This window comes from Fukomys damarensis, unplaced genomic scaffold (assembly GCF_012274545.1).
Source record: "Fukomys damarensis isolate Sample0158 unplaced genomic scaffold, DMR_v1.0_HiC HiC_scaffold_14, whole genome shotgun sequence".
NCBI lineage: Eukaryota > Metazoa > Chordata > Mammalia > Rodentia > Bathyergidae > Fukomys > Fukomys damarensis.
Window position 1 is genome coordinate 48,523,493 of NW_022900926.1, and position 16,046 is coordinate 48,539,538.

At 35.4% G+C, this 16,046-nt stretch overlaps 1 pseudogene; it reads left to right on the forward strand.

The window, feature by feature from the left end:
• The first annotated feature begins 1,664 nt into the window (after positions 1 to 1,664).
• LOC104866931 lies at positions 1,665 to 13,539 on the forward strand (annotated as a pseudogene).
• Positions 13,540 to 16,046: the final 2,507 nt, after the last annotated feature.

A 16,046-nucleotide genomic window follows, 5' to 3' on the forward strand; every position in this document is an offset into this window, starting at 1 on the left:
CCATGTGATTCTTACAAGTGAGATGGCTGTTCCAAGGACCATTAAAATAGGGTAGAGAGGGGAAACAATCAAATAATTTTTCTAGAAGCCTGCCATAGGAAGCTCAGAACCTAAACTGATTGCAAGAAAAAGAAAATGGAATGCTACTAAGTAAAGAGATAATAGGAAGTCTGTGAACTTTCACTGAGCTCCCCCAAAGCTGTCCCAGTGACTCTCCTTCTAATGACTAGTTTTTCAGCATTTTCAGGACTTCCTTGGGACTTCTCTGTGGCCTTGATAAACACATTTTAAAACTTAGGTAATTGAAGGAACTTTTTTTCCTTACAAATAAAGTGCCTATGATGGAAGGGATGGTTTGGCTATGTTACAGAGATAACATTCTAAGGCCTTATGATGTTTTTCAGGCTCCTCGCATTCACTAATATGGCAAGCTAGATTTAAAAAGTTTTATCTTTTTCCCCTTTTATACCAAGAGAAGTAACTTGGGGTTGCTAGAATCCATTGCTTTAGAACTGCTCTCACCTTTGGACTGAGTAGTAAAAAGTTGAGGATCTTGGTTGACTCTAGATTTCTTAGTCTGACACTATACCTGCTTCTTTATGAATGGTAAGCTTTTAGAAACCCAGTGAGAACCCAAAGACCTAGGGCACCCAGTGTCCCTAAAGTAGGACTCCCAGGAAGAATTTGTAGACAACGTTTGCTTGGAGAGGCCTTAACACTTAGAAATTCCGATTGCCATTTTTCTTCCTACTTCAATAAAGGAAACTGAATCTTCCTTAGAATAAGCTAAGCCCATATCTGTCTTCATCTTCCAGATGTCATCAGATGCCCAAGCCTTCTCAAATAGAGAAGTCCTCTCCCTTTCCTCTTGTGTTTCATAAATCCAATATCCTTTTTGGATAAAAAAATTCCATCAAAAACCACTTTTTGCATGTTTAAAATAGTTTTCTGTATGCATGCTTTTTCAGAAACTCATTTCCTACTCAAAATGCAGCACTCCATTAGCAAAATCCTTTGATCTTCTTCCCAGAATAGTCCCACCACAGATGCTGTAGGATATTAGAGGAAGAAAACTTAAAAATCTAATTTTTCCATTTAATAGATGAGACAACTGAGACTCAATAGTGAGAAAATATAAAAGTGTGAGAGGAAAGAGGCCACGGGCCACCACACCTTACTTCTTTTCCACATATATGACACCAGCACTTCACAGACCCCATGAGTGAGGAGAGACCCCTTCCCTGCTGCTGCATCATCACCTTTGGGGCCCTGTGGGACAGGAGAGAGCCTCTGCTGCACTCCCATCACTAACACTGGTCCCTCTTGAGCCCCACAGTACAAGGTAGCAGAGGTGACAACCAAAAGACTGGCCTGACTGAGGATGAGACTGACTCCCAGGGAGTTTCACTCCAGGACTGAAGTGTTACTCTACCACAGAGACTGGCCAACAGACAGCTTAGAAGACAAGATTGGAGAGTGTGAGAGCTAGGCAAAGATCTCCTGTGATCCCTGAGAAGCTCAAGGTCAAGGCAGAAAGATCACCGGAAAACAATATTCCATCCAATGGGAACTTGAAAACAAGCAGAAGTAGATAGATATCTTATACTCAAACAAAGTGTATTTTAAAGCCAAAGATGGTAAAACAAAAAGGGGGGGGATACTACATGTTGATTAATGGAACTATTCAAGAGGACAAGGTAACAATTATAAACATATATGCACCAAATGTTGCTGCACCCAAACACTAGTGGACATACACGATCAGATAAACATCAATATAACTATAGTGGGGGAGCACAATATCCCATTATCACAAGTAAACATATCAAATAAATAAAATATTAACAAAGAAATATCAAACTTGAACCAAGATTTTGACAAATGGACTTAATAGATAACCACAAAATACCCCACCCAACAACAGAATACATATTCTTTTCAGCAGCACAGAATATTTTCTCCAAAATAAACTATATATTAGCTAATAAGGCCTGATTAAGTAAATGAAAAATAATCCAAATTTTACTGTGACTATTATCAGATCACAGTGCAATGAGAGTAGAAAGCAAAAGCAAAAGAAAACACAGGAACTATGCAAATGTATGGAAATTAATGAATACACTCTTGAATAATTAATGGGTCACAGTAGAAAATAAGGAAGAAATGACAGCTCCTAGAATTAAATGATAATGTCAGTACAACATGCCAGAACTTATGAGATACAATGAAATCAGTCTTATAAGCAAAGTTTATAGCTGTGAATTCCCACATCAGAAAAACAGAATAAGTCTAAATAAACAACTTAATGATACATCTTAAGGTGTTAGAAAAACAGAAACAATCCAAACCCAGAGCTTATGCAAGAAAGAAAATTATAAAGATCAAAGTAGAAACCAATGAAATGGAGATTGAACAAAAGATAAAATGAATCAATGAAATGAAGAACTGGTTCTCTGAAAGAATAAACAAAGTAGATAAACCCTTAGCCAATCTTACCAAAATAAAGGAAAGATACAAATCATACAATTAAAAATGAAAAAAATAAAATCACAATGGACACCGCTGAAATCCAGAAAGTTATTAGCCTCTACTTCACAAACACATATGCCACAACATTAGAGAACTCAGAAGAAATGGAGAGAGTTCTAGATACATATGAATTACTGAACCCAAAGACTAAAATCTTGAATAATCCAATAATGGGCAATGAAACTGAAGCAGTAACCAAAAAACCTTCCAATTAAGAAAAGCCCAGGACCTAATGCAATCACTGTTAAATTCTACAAGAACTTCAGGGAGGATATAACACCAATACTCCTCAAACTCTTGAAATCAAGAAGGAAGGAGTACTCCCAAGATCATTCTTGGAAGCAAGCCCTACACTGATCTAAAACCAAACAAAGATCCAACCAAAAAGAAGAACTACAGGCCAATCTCTCCAATAAATATAAATACAAAAATTCTCAACCATATACTAGCAAACAGAATGAAACAGATCAAAAATATCATATACTATGACCAAATGAGCTTCATCCCAGGGATGCAAGAGTAGTTCAATATATGCGAATTAATAATTCATCACATAAACATAAGCAAGAAAAAAAAGTCACATGATTATCTCTATAAACACAGAAAAAAGTCTTTGAAAGAAACTAAAAAAAAACAAAAATAGATATGGAAGGACCTTATCTCAATATGATGAAAGCCACTTATGACCAACCTATTTCCAACATCACATTAAATGAAGAAAAAATTAAAAGCTTTCTCTCTAAAATCAGAAACAAGCCAAAGATGTCCACTACTACAACCACTGTTCAACATAATCATTGAAACATTAGCTAGAGCACTCAGGCAAGAGCAGGGGTATGTATAAGAAAAGAGAAAGTCAAATTATCATTATTTACAGATGATATGATCCTCTTACAAAAAATTCCACCAAAACACTCCTAGAACTTATAACCAAATTTAGCAATATAGTAGGATAAAAATAAATGCACAATAATCAATAATGTTCCACACAAATTATGAGCTCATTGAGAGAGAATTTAAGAAAATAGTACCATTCAAAATAACATCAAGAAAAATTAAATTTGTAGGAATCGACCTAGTTGAGGAAGTGAAGACCTCTACAGTGAAAGTCATACCACTCTGAAAAAGGAAATTGAGGAGGACATCAGAAAATAGAAATATATCCACTGTTCCTGGATAGGCAGAACCAATATAACAGAATGGCTATACTTCCAAAACTGATGTACAGGTTTAACATAATCTCAGTCAAAATACCAATAACATTTAGCACAGATCTAGAGAAAAAAAAATCGTAAAATTCATATTGAAACAGAAAGGACCCAGAATATTACAAGTAACCATGGATAACAAAAGCAAAGCAAAAGGCATCACAATCCCAGATTTGAAGTTATACTACAAAGTTACTATGATTTAAATAGCATGCTACTGGAACAAAAACAGGCATGTAACTCAATGGAACAGAATAAAAGAAGCAGGAACAACCTCAGGCACATTTAACAAAGAGGCCAAAGACATAAACTTGAGGAAAGAGAGCCTCATTAATAAATAGTATTGGAAAAATTGGATATTTACATGAATAAGATTTAAGTCTAGATCCATATATCTCAACAAGTACTAAAGTATAATAAAAATAGATAAAAAATCTGAATGTTCTAATGAAAACAATCTGCTAGAAGATAAAATAGGTCAAATTCTTGAGGACTTTCTGAATAGAACCCCCATGGCACAATAATAATACTGAGAATAAACAAATGGCATAATATCAAATTTAAAAGTATCTGCCCAGCAAAGGACACAACCAAGAGTGAAGAATCAATCTACAGAATGAGTAAATTTTTTCCCAGCTATTCCTTGAACAGAGGACTAACATCCAGAATATATAAAGAACTCAAAAAATTTAGGCATCCAAAAATAAAAGACCCAATCCAAAAAATGGGCAACTGAAATGAACAGACACTTCTCAGCAAAAGTAGAAAGCAGTATAAAGATAAATATACTGAAGTTGAAAAAACGTTCAACCTCACTGGCAATTAGAGAAATGCAAATTAAAACTCATTGAGATATAGTCTTACCTCAGAAAGAAAGACTATCATTAAAAATTCAAATAATAACAAATGCTGGTGAGGATATGGAGAAGAAAGGAAATCTTGTATATTGTTGGTGGGAATATGAACTACTACACCCACTATGGGAATCAATGTGGAGATTCATCCAAAACATAAAAATAGAAATTCCATTTTACCCAGCTCTCCCCCTTCCAATTATCTTTCCAAAAGAATGATTTATTGTATTATATGGATACATGCATGCCATTGTTTATAGCAGCACAATTTTATAATAGCTAAACCTTGCAAACAACACATATGTCCATCAATAGATGAATGGATAAAAAAAACATTGTATTTATACATAATGGTGTATACTCTGTCATAAAGATAAATTTAAGGCATTAGCAGCAAAATGAATGCAACTTGAGAACATAATGTTAAGTGAAATAAGTCAGACACACAAGCTTCAATATCATGGGTTTCTCTTATATGAGAAACTAAAAATATGCATATATAAAAAATGACAAAATAGAAAAAACACAATATCCTTTCTCATAGTGTTCTTGTCTGGCTTTGGTATCAAGGTATTACCTCTTCTTCATTTGGGGGGATAATTTAAAAGGAATTGGGATTCATTCTTACTTTAGACATTTGTAGAATTCACCAATGAAGACAAGGAGCAGGATCTTTGTGAGTGTCCACAGCCCCATTCCCTCATATATGACTTAACAGTGGTATTGACTTATTACTAAGGTGGCACCATGCAACTTTTTGTCTGAAAAGACCATGGGTCCCTCTTTTCTAGGCCTCCCAGAATTTTTCTTGGCCCTCTAAAATTGATCTCATTTAATTCATAAAATACAATTTCCCACTCTCGTTTCATCAAACCTATCCTTGCTAGTATGCACCTCCCTCCAAGTAGACAGGACTCTGAAATTATGAAAAGGAATAGGAGAGTGAAAAATGAGCCAAGCAAAGAAACAGTAAATGAATAGTTATCAAGATAAGAGAGGTAATACTATTTATGTACTATCCTAGAGTCCACAGAGTGTATTGCTAAGTGTGGAAGGATCCCAACTATTTTGGAAGTGGTTAATAGTAGGAGCTAGGGAGACAGAGTGGCATAGTTGAGTATAGTCCTGATGTTTGTTGACTGAGTAAACTTAAGAAAATTAGTTAACTCCTCTAAGCGCAGCTTCAACAATGAATAATAAGATCACTTACTCTCTAACAGATTTTTAAGACTAAGCAAGTTAAACTGCACTCAATATCTGGTACATAGTATGTACTCCACCAGTGTTGGCTAAGATCATGATAATAATGTCACTTAGATTTTTTTACTCTTATTAGTACTTTGAATGCACATGAAATGTTTTAAAATTGGCATCTATAGATGCCAAATTTAATGTCATTATTCTCTCCAAGTAGGGATAGAGATTAACTTTGCAAGAGAATGTAGAAAAGGAGCCTATTTTATCCTCTCCATGGTAACACATGTTCCTTGTCTAAAGGGAAAGAATTTGACAGATTATGACATATAGTAGCTGTCAGGAGAGAAAAACAGTAAATCCATTTTAATTTGTGTTTTTGAAAAATTGGACTATGCTTCAAAGTTCTGCAATTATTCACTGATGAGAATGTGATTACAGGAACATAACGTCTCTCCTTTCCTCAGAAGCAGAAACTCCACAAAACAAAGCAAATGTCCCCTCTCTTTCTTGCTGAAGATGAGGAGCAACCTGTAAACTAAGGCCTTTCCTCAATAGCATCATTCTTAAGGAATTAACATAACTATAACTCTGGCTTTTCTTTGAAGCATCTCAGACTGAACATACACAGACTGCTTCCTCTGCCCTTACCTCATTTCCTCCACTGAGTACAGATCCTGCATGATGAGGGTAAAAATAAAACAGGAATTGAAAAGAATTTGGACAAATGTATAGGGATTAACTGAACATTATTGAGTTTTGGATTTAGCAAAGTCAATGCCAATGTTAGTAATTTTTTTAAAAAGATAAAAAGATGGGTTCCTGAGTGATACAAGATGATGGTGGAATGGTGAGCAGCAAAGAAACACCCTCTCCAATATTTGAAATCTAGACTGGACTATAGCAATGGTGAGGAAGAGAAGGAGGGAAGTAAGTCCCAGAGATCCAGAAAAGATCTGAAAAATGAATTAGAGCCCACAGGAGAGTAAAGAGAGGGACCACAAAGCAGAAGAGTGAGGAGGCAAGTGGCACTTTCTCCCTGAGCCACAATTCTCAGGGAAGTGGGGAGGCAACTTGGATCTGCAGAGGCACAGTGACTACTGGCAATGCCAGAGGCCTCCCAATGCACAGAGTCATGCACCAGTGGAATGGAACCCCAGATGCTGCAGACTGCAGTGGCTAATGAGTTCAGACACCCGTAACCCCAGGAGAGGGCACTTGGCCCAAGAGTCATTTTAGAAAGGGGTCAACCAGAAGCCAGAACTCAAAGAAGCTGCAGATTGGTTCCATTTAGTGCCTCCAAGTGTCAGAGGAAGTAACAAATTTCAAGCTGACAGGAGATCAGAGAGCTGAGTTCAAGCCTTCAGGAGGCAGTTGGAGGGTTGTGGGCTGAAAACTCTCAGGTCCCAGCCTCACAGCCAGATACCAGAATCAGCCCAAACTTTAGTCTACCAATTTTCCTAGGTTGCTGGGATTATCTACCAACACAATTCTACTACTGCCTTGCTGGGATCAATCAACATGGATCTGGGCTCTTTCTGCCCTTTCTGTCAATCAGTGACAGCAGAAATATGCTCTGAAGTGGAATATTTTTTTCTGCTTCTCTGCCTTTCTTTGCTTCCTATTTTTTTTTTCTATTTTTTCTGTTTTTGTTGACTGTTCTTGCTTTTATACCAGGGAGAACGTTGTTTCTAGGGTTTTTCCTTATTGTTGCTATTTTGTTCTGTTCTTGCTTCTGTTTCTTCCTTCTTTCTTTCCCTCCTTCTTCTTCTTCCTTCTTCTTCACCAGTTCCCAAATCTTGCACAGTCATTCTTTATCCTGCAGCCTTGCTTCTCATCCCTCTCTCTTCTTTTATTTCTCCATTTTTCTTCTAACCTTTTTTAAATTTTCTCCTCTGAGGGTAAACTCACCATACTGAGAGGACATTTACTGTACACAGTTTGTTTTAGATTTTGTATATAAGTACAAATCCTGTTCATATGGTTAAAGGTAGCAAATTAATAACAGTCAGTTTGTCATTTTCTAGGGTGGGCTTGATGCTGTTGTAATTACTGACTGTACTATGTTAGCCAACATCATATAACTAATCAGTTCTAATCAGTTGTTCTCATCTACGGCCAAACCACCCTGAACATGCCCAATCTTGTCTAATCAGTTGTTCTCCTTCATATGTCAAGACTGAGATTGCCTGAGGGTCATAAACAATACTATAAGCCACAGCCAAAGAAGCAAGGACTAGGCCAAACAGGCAACAATTTCTCATCCCTAATAAATTGAAAAGGTAGGATCTTGCAACAGACTCAAAACCCAAAAACCAGCCACACTAGGAAGGCATCTCTGAGAGACAGTCATTTCTGAAGAGCTCACAATCCTAGCAATAAAGTTACCTACCATCAACATTCACAAGCATCAACACAGGAATTAAACTAAAAAACAGAAAAGAAAAAAAAAAGAAAAAGAAAATGAAAAAACACAAAAGCAAGATAGAATATCAAACTTTCAGCCTGCCAAAGGCAAACCTACTGAGCAATAAGGTGGAACAAATCAAAAGTCACACATCTGGACTTTTTGAGTGGTGATAGCAGAAATAACAAAGCAGATGAATGATGTTCTATTAAAAAAATCAAATCAGACTTAATCTCAGATAACTTTAGAGATGATGACCATAACAAAAGGCATGACTAGTGAATCTAGAGAAAATACAGATTTTTTTTTTAAATAGAGAAGCTTAGGAAAATGATGGAAACCATGAATGCCCAACATAGGAAAGAAAAAAAAAAATCCATGGAACAGATTAAATCAGATATCCAAGAGATTTAAAATTTCATTAAAAGTATACACAGCAGAGTGAAACAATGTGAGGACAGAATATTAGATATAGAAGACAGGATTGCTGTTAGCAATCATGAAAAGAAAGATTTCTTAAAAGTAGCAAGTAAGCATAAAAAAAAATCAATCCAACAGCTGCTAGATAATACAAAGAAGAATAACATAAGAATGATCAAAGTGAAGAAACAAGAGATAGTGCAAATAACATTTAAAAATCTGTTCACAAAAGTAATGGCAGAAAACTTCCCAAGCAATGAACAAGAATTTGGCATACAGATAAGTGAAACATATCAAATTCCAATTGCCATGATCAAAAAAATCTACCCCAAGGCATATATAGTAGTTAAGATTTCAGAAATTCAGCATAAGAAGAGAATATTAAAAACTGTTAGAGAAAAAGAAACAAATCACTTATAAAGGAATCCCTATCAGAATCACAGCAGACTTCTCAGCAAAAATCCTGAAGTCAAGGAGAGATTAGAGTGAAGTATTTCAGGTCCTAACAGAAAACAAACTCCAACCCAGATTGACAAAACTATCTTTCAAAAGTAAGACACTTCAAAGACAAAGAATACTTGAAGAAACTCATGACCACCAAACCAGAACTCTAAAATATTCTGAAGGACATTCTAGAAAGAGATAATGGGGAATACAACTCAATGAAGCCCAACAGAATCAATTCATCAGACTAGGCAAGTAATTAAATTGGGGGGGGTAACAAAAAACAGGAAAATAACATGACAAGGATAAGTAAATACATCCAGTTATAACCATCAATGTAAATGATCTCAACTCACAAATTAAAAGAAATAGACTGGCAGAATGGATCAAGAAGCAAGATCCAACAATAGACTGCATAAAAGAAACACATTTAATTCAAAAAGAAATTCATAGACTGAAAATCAAAGGATGGAAAACAATACTACATGCAACAGGAACTCTGAAAAATACAGGGGTAGCTAGCTATTCTATTTGCATGCAAAGTGAATTTCAAGCCAAGACTGATTAAGAAAGACAAAGAAGGAGACCAAGGATGTAGCTTAAGCTTAGTGGCAGAATGCCTGCCTGGAAAGAGCAAGGCCCTGAGTTTGGTTCCTAGTACCAAAGAGAGAGAGAGAGAAAGAGAGAGAGAGAGAGAGAGAGAGAGAGAGAGAGAGACAAAGAAGGTCACTACATCCTTGTAAAGAGAATAATCCAAGAGGGAGATAAAACAATAATAACTATATATGCACCAAATACCAGCACCCCAACTATATAAAAACATGAAAAGTCAAATGAACACTAATACAATTGTAATGGAAGACCTTAATACCCCACTATCACAAAGAGACAGATAAACTAGACAAAAAAGTCAACAAAGAAGTGGAATTGAAGCAAATTTTGTACAAATGGACTTAGTAGATGTCTACAGAGTGTTCCACCTCACATCAGAATACACATTCTTCTCAGGTGCACACAGGATGTTCTCCAAAACAGACCACATACTAGCTTGTAGGACATGCTTAAGCACATGAAAAAGAAATGAAATTATCCCATGCATATTATCAACAGTGCAATGAAATTGGAAATCAACGGCTATAGAAACCAGAAGAACTTCATAAATACATGGAAATTAAGTAACACTCTCCTGAATAACCAATGGATCACAGATGAAATTAAAGAAGAAACTAGACAGTTTTTACAATTAAACAATAATACCAAAAAAACATATCAGAACTTATGGCATGCAATGAAAGCAGTCCTACAGGGGACATTTATAGTAGTGAATTTTCATAACAGAAAAACAGGGCAAGTTCAAATAAACAACCTAATGTTAAACTTCAAGCTTCTAGAAGAAGAGCAAGTCAAACCCAAAGCCTGTACAAAGGAGGAAATTATAAACATCAGAGCAGAAATCAATGCAATGGAGACCAAGAAAAGAATTGATGGATCAGAGTTGGTTCTTTGAAAGATTAAACAAAAATTGACAAACTCTTATTCAAACTTATTTTAAAAAAAAAAGAGAATAAAAGACTTAATTCAGGCACTTAGGAGTGTAAAAGGTGAAATCACAAAAGATCCTGGAGAAATCCAGATCATCAGACTTCAAGAACCTGTACTTTAATAAGCTGGAAAACATGGAAGAAAAGGACACATTCCTAGATATATATGAATTACTAAAGCTGAATCAAAAACATATAAAACTCCTAAATAAACCAATATCAGTCAATGAAATTGACAATGTAATTAAAAACCTACCAATAAAGAAAAGTTCAGGCCCTAACTTTTTCATAAGTTCACTGATGAGTTCTACAAGAAAATTAGAAGCCTAATGCTGCACTTCTCTAATTCGTTTTTTTCTCTCGCTGAAATTATTGGTACATTTTAGATATACAGTACAATTACATTCATCATTGGGATCTTGTACCTTTACATGACAGGCCTTGGTTCTCATTTTTTCCCCTTGTACCTGCCCTCCCTTCACCCCCTCCTCCCATCCCCATTTACAGACACTTTATTTCCATTTTTTCATTTTCTCATACTTTTTTTCTTTTCCTTTATTACCTTTCCCCTACCCTTCCCACTTTCCCTAATGAAATTGAAAGGAAAGCAATACTTCCAAATTCATGCAAAAATCCTCAATAAGATACTGGTAAATAATGCAGCAAGCCATCAAGATTATACATCATAACCAAATAGGATTTACCCCAAAGATGCAGGAATGGTTCAATATATGCAAATCTATAAATGTAATACACCACAGTAAGAGAGCCAAGGACAAAAACCATATGATCATCTCAATAGATGCAGAACAAGCATTTGATAAATTCCACCACCCATTCATGATAAAAAAAGAAAACTACAGAAAATTGGAATGTATGGTCTTTATCTCAATCTGATAGAGCCACCTATGACAAACCAACAGCCAATATCATACTAAGCAGAAAATAAAATTGAAAGTTTTCACTCAAAATTCAGGAACAAGACAAGGATGCCCACTGTCACCGCTCTTACTCAATACAGTTCTGGAAACATTATCCAGAACAATTAGACAAGAGGACAAAATAAAAGGAATATCACTTGTGGATGACTTAATACTCTACATAGAAGACCCCAAAAATTCCACCAAAAATTTTCTAGATTTAATAACCAAATTCAGTGGCATAGCTGGATACAAAGTCTACACTCAAAAATCAACAGCCTTCCTATACACAAAAAACAAACTCAATGAGAGAGAAACTAGGGAAACAATATCTTTTATAATAGCATCCCCCAAAAAATAAATACCTCACAATCAATCTAATGAAGGAAGTAAAAGACCTTTGCACTGAAAACTATAGTACTCTGAAAAAGGAGATTAAAGCAAATATCAAAAACTGGAAAGATATCCCTTGTTCTTGGGTTGGAAGAACCAATGTAGTGAAAATGGCCATACTTCCAAAATTGTTATACAGATTTAATGCAATCTCAATTAAAAATATAAATATCATATCTCACAGAATTAGAGAAAACAATCCTAAAATTCATTTGGAACCAGAATAGACCTAAAATAGCAAAATCAATTCTGGAGAACAAAGGCAAAGCAGGGGGCATCACAATCCCTAACTTGAAATTACACTGCAAAGCTACTGTGATAAAAACCACATGGTGTTCAGGAAAAAAACAAAAACAGACCTGAGGATCAATAGAACAGATTAGAAGATGCAGAAACAACTCCAAACATACTCTGCCACCTGATCATTGACATAGGAACCAAACATCTTTACTGGAAGAAAGATAGCCTTTTTAATAAATGGTGCTGGAAAAACTGGCTTTCCACATGCCAAAGATCAAAACTAGATCTACATCTCTCACATGCACTAAACTGAAATTGAAATGATTAAAGATCTAAATATTAAACCAGAAACACTAAATCTTCTGGAAGATAAAATAAGTAGAACTCTTGAAGATATAAACGCAGGCAAAGACTTTATGAACAAAATGCCAATCACACAGGAACTATCAGATAGAATCAACAACTGGTATCTCAGCTTATTAGAAAGCTTTCACACAGTAAAAGAAACCACCAACAGAATGAAGAGACAACCTACAAAGCAGGAATTTTTTTTTGCCTCAGACAAAGGATTAATATATAGAATATATAAAAAACTCAAAAAAATCAGGCCCCCAAAATGTAAAGACCTAATCTAAAAAATGCGCATCTGAAATGCATAGATACTTTCAGATGAGGAAGCAGAGATGGCAAACAAATACATGAACAATGTTCAACATCACTGGACATTCGAGAGATACAAATGAAAAAAACATAGAGATTCCATCTCACTCCAGAAAAAGAAAAAAAATGGCTGGTATCAAGAAATCACCCAATAACAAATGCTGGAAAAGGGGAAAGGGAACCCTTCTCCACTGCTGGTGGATATGTGAAATGGTGCATCCATTGTGGAAATCAGTGTGGAGGTTCCTCAAAAACAAAACAAAACAAAAAAACTAGAGGATCCATTTGACCCAGCTATTTCCATTCTTGGTATGGTTTCAAAAGAATTAAGAGCATCAGGCAGCTCCAGCAGTGGGGGAGCGGCAGCAGTGGAGCAGCATAGCTTCGCAAGGCTCCCTGACACTACCTAGACACCCAAGAGGAAGATCAGCTCAGCTGAAGGGGCAGGGAAGGAGGAGCCCAAGAGGAGAGCAACAAGGTTGTTGGCTAAATCTGCTTCTGAAAACGTGGAAGCAAAGCCAAAAAAGACAGTGGGAAATAATAAAACTTTGGACAAGAACTTTCAAGAAAAAGGGAAAAAGGAAGCAAAGGGCCAAAGTAGCTGATCAAGAAACTAAGGAAGACTACTGATCCTCAGAAAATGGAGAAATTAAAAATGAGGAGAGTGCAGCCTCTGAAGAAGCTGAGGAGAAAGAAACCAAGTATGATCAATCACACTCCATGTCTTAGCAGTAGTCCCTGTCTCCCTTCCTGTACAATCCAGAGGAACATTTTTACCAACTATTTTGTAAATGCAAGTTTTTTAGTAGCTCTAGAAATGTTTTTTAAAGAAGTAAATCCTACCTTACTACATTTTTAAAGTGTAAATGACTTTTTTTAGAGGTAAAATCATTTGCTGGTTGTTCATTTTTTGGTATAACACAAAAATAGTGGGATATTGAATTATGGCAGGCTTTGACTGTCATGGCTGTCAGTTTAACATTCCATAGATGAGAGTTAGTTTTATATCCTGTAGTTTAAAGCATACTAAGTGGCAATTTGGAGCTAAAGTCATGCATTTAATATGTCTTGGATATTTTAAATGACTTCTATTCCCATGTTGTTTTTAGTAGAATTGTTTCCTAAAGAAAACTACTTCCTAATTGTTGTCCTGTCAGAATCATGTTCATTCTATAACACCAGTTTGTTTGTTTTTTGCTTTTTGTTTGTTTGTTTGTTTTTTGAGACAGGGTCTCACTATGTAGTTGAGACTGAACTGGAATTCACTATGTAGCCCAGGCTGGTCTCAAACTTCCAGTGATCCTCCTGCCCCAGCCTCCGGAGTGCTGGGATTACAGGCATGCGCCACCACACCCAACTTGTATCACCTTTTTTGCTGTGGTAGTCCAGTTTGCCTGATTTTGTTAATGTGCTATAAAAGATTAAAAAATTACCTATGTAGTATATATGATATGAAATTGTGAATCAGTGGGATTTAAGTATCATTTTATCAACATTCAAAGATACTGGTAGTTAATCTTCTTACAGAAAATTTGCCTGCACATTTGAAGCTGGAAAGTCACTGGAATAACGGAAAAAGAAACAATACATGGTTTGGTTTTTTTGTTTGTTTTTTTTTTTTTTTTTTAGATTTTCAGTATGTATGTTAAGAATTATGTACAAAGTGAAATGTCTGTTCTGATCCTCAACACAACCAATAAAATCTCAAATATGGAAGACAAAAAAATTAAAATATATTACCATAGTGATATATGTAAATCCATGTTTGCAGCAGCACAGTTTGTAATAACTAAATCTTGGAAACAGCTCAATGACCCTCAGCTGGTGACTGGATAAAGAAAATATGGATTTTTTTTTTTTTTTGTACCAGGGATCAAACTCAGGACCTTGTGCATGTGAAACAGGCACAGTGCCACTGAGCTAAATCCCCAGCCCTAGATTTTTTTTTTTTAATACAGTGCTACTTTGTAAAAAGAAGGACAAGCTTAAGACATTTCTAGGTAAATGAATGCCCCTTGAGACTATACTCTTAAGTGAAATAAAGTGGATACACGTGTTCAAATATCACATGGTTTCTCTAGTATGAGAAACTAAAAGTGTAAATAAGATCCAAAATGTATAACAGATATTATGAAATGAGAAGAAAATGTTCAAGTGGGAAGAGGAACTAGGAGGGAGGAGGGTAAAAGGAAGGAAAAAGGAAAAAATAGAATAGAATAAAAACATGGAAACAAAGCTTTATGTAAATAAGGAGGGGAAGAAGGGTTGAAAGGAAAGGAAGGGAAGAGGAAAAAAGAATCAATATATATCAGTTACAGATATAAATTTCATATGATAAATGCTATCATTATGTATGTCTAAAATGTACCAATAAAATTATTTTTAAAAAGCAGATAAGTTTCTATAAGGAGTGATTTACTAGGCATGGTACAGGCATTTTCAATAGGAACTTCAGTCTTGAGTTGTAAATATGCCAAGGAAAGGATTTACCATGAAATAAAATACAGAATCTGGTCAGAAAGTCAGACCACCTGAAATGAAAAAGCCTCTCAAGAAGCTGAAAGATTTCTGAAAGTATATACAGAATTTTTTGCCTATTTATATCTATTCCTCAGGAAGCATCCATAACTTTTATAAAATCACAGAGAACTAAAAAACATAGCCCCGTTATTCTAGGATATATGAATAATAATTTTAATCACTTATTGAGCCTTTATTATGTTTCTAGTGCTAGTATAAATTGGTCAATTTTCAACACAATCATATGATGAAAGTACTATTAAACTGCCTATATCATTATAGGTAAATGGGTACATTTTGAGGATATACTCCTAAGTGAAATAAATAAGTCACACATATACAAATACCGAATAGTTTCTCCGGTGTGAAAAGCTAAAATAGCACTCAAGATCCTATTAGCAATGTGACAATTAGCAATGTGAAAGAGGAAGAAAAGGACCAAAGGTGTAGGGACAGTGAGAAGGATAGGGAAAGGGGAACAAAGGAAAAGGAAAATATATGAGAAAATGTAAAAGTGGAATTAAAGTGTTTGAAGGTGGGGAGGGGAGGAGGGGGTGAAGGGAGGGTGGGGACAAGGGGAAAAAATGAGAACCAAGACCTGGCATGTAAAGGTACAAGATCCCAGTAATGAATGTAACTGTACTATCTACCTAGAATGTACCAATATATTCTATTTAAATTTTTTAAAAACTGCCTATCTCATAGGCAAACTAATA